A 264-nucleotide genomic window follows, 5' to 3' on the forward strand; every position below is an offset into this window, starting at 1 on the left:
TACTTTCATTTTTATCATTCTCATTTCTTCTTATCTCCTATCCTCCATGGGCCACCCTCATCCTGTGCTGAAGTACTCTGCCCATCAGCTCTTCTGAGCCCAAGAGAAGTTTGGCTTGGTTGGAAAACAAGAAAAATTGCCTGATTCTAGGAGGTTAACATATACACATGAACTAAAAGTGGGCACATCAGTGATAAAAAGGACTCTTGCTGCTATCTCTGCATATTTGCGGCTAATGTATTAATCATTCTGTGGATATGATTG

The sequence above is a fragment of the Gracilinanus agilis genome, chromosome 5 (genome assembly GCF_016433145.1).
Source record: "Gracilinanus agilis isolate LMUSP501 chromosome 5, AgileGrace, whole genome shotgun sequence".
Taxonomy (NCBI): Eukaryota; Metazoa; Chordata; class Mammalia; order Didelphimorphia; family Didelphidae; genus Gracilinanus; species Gracilinanus agilis.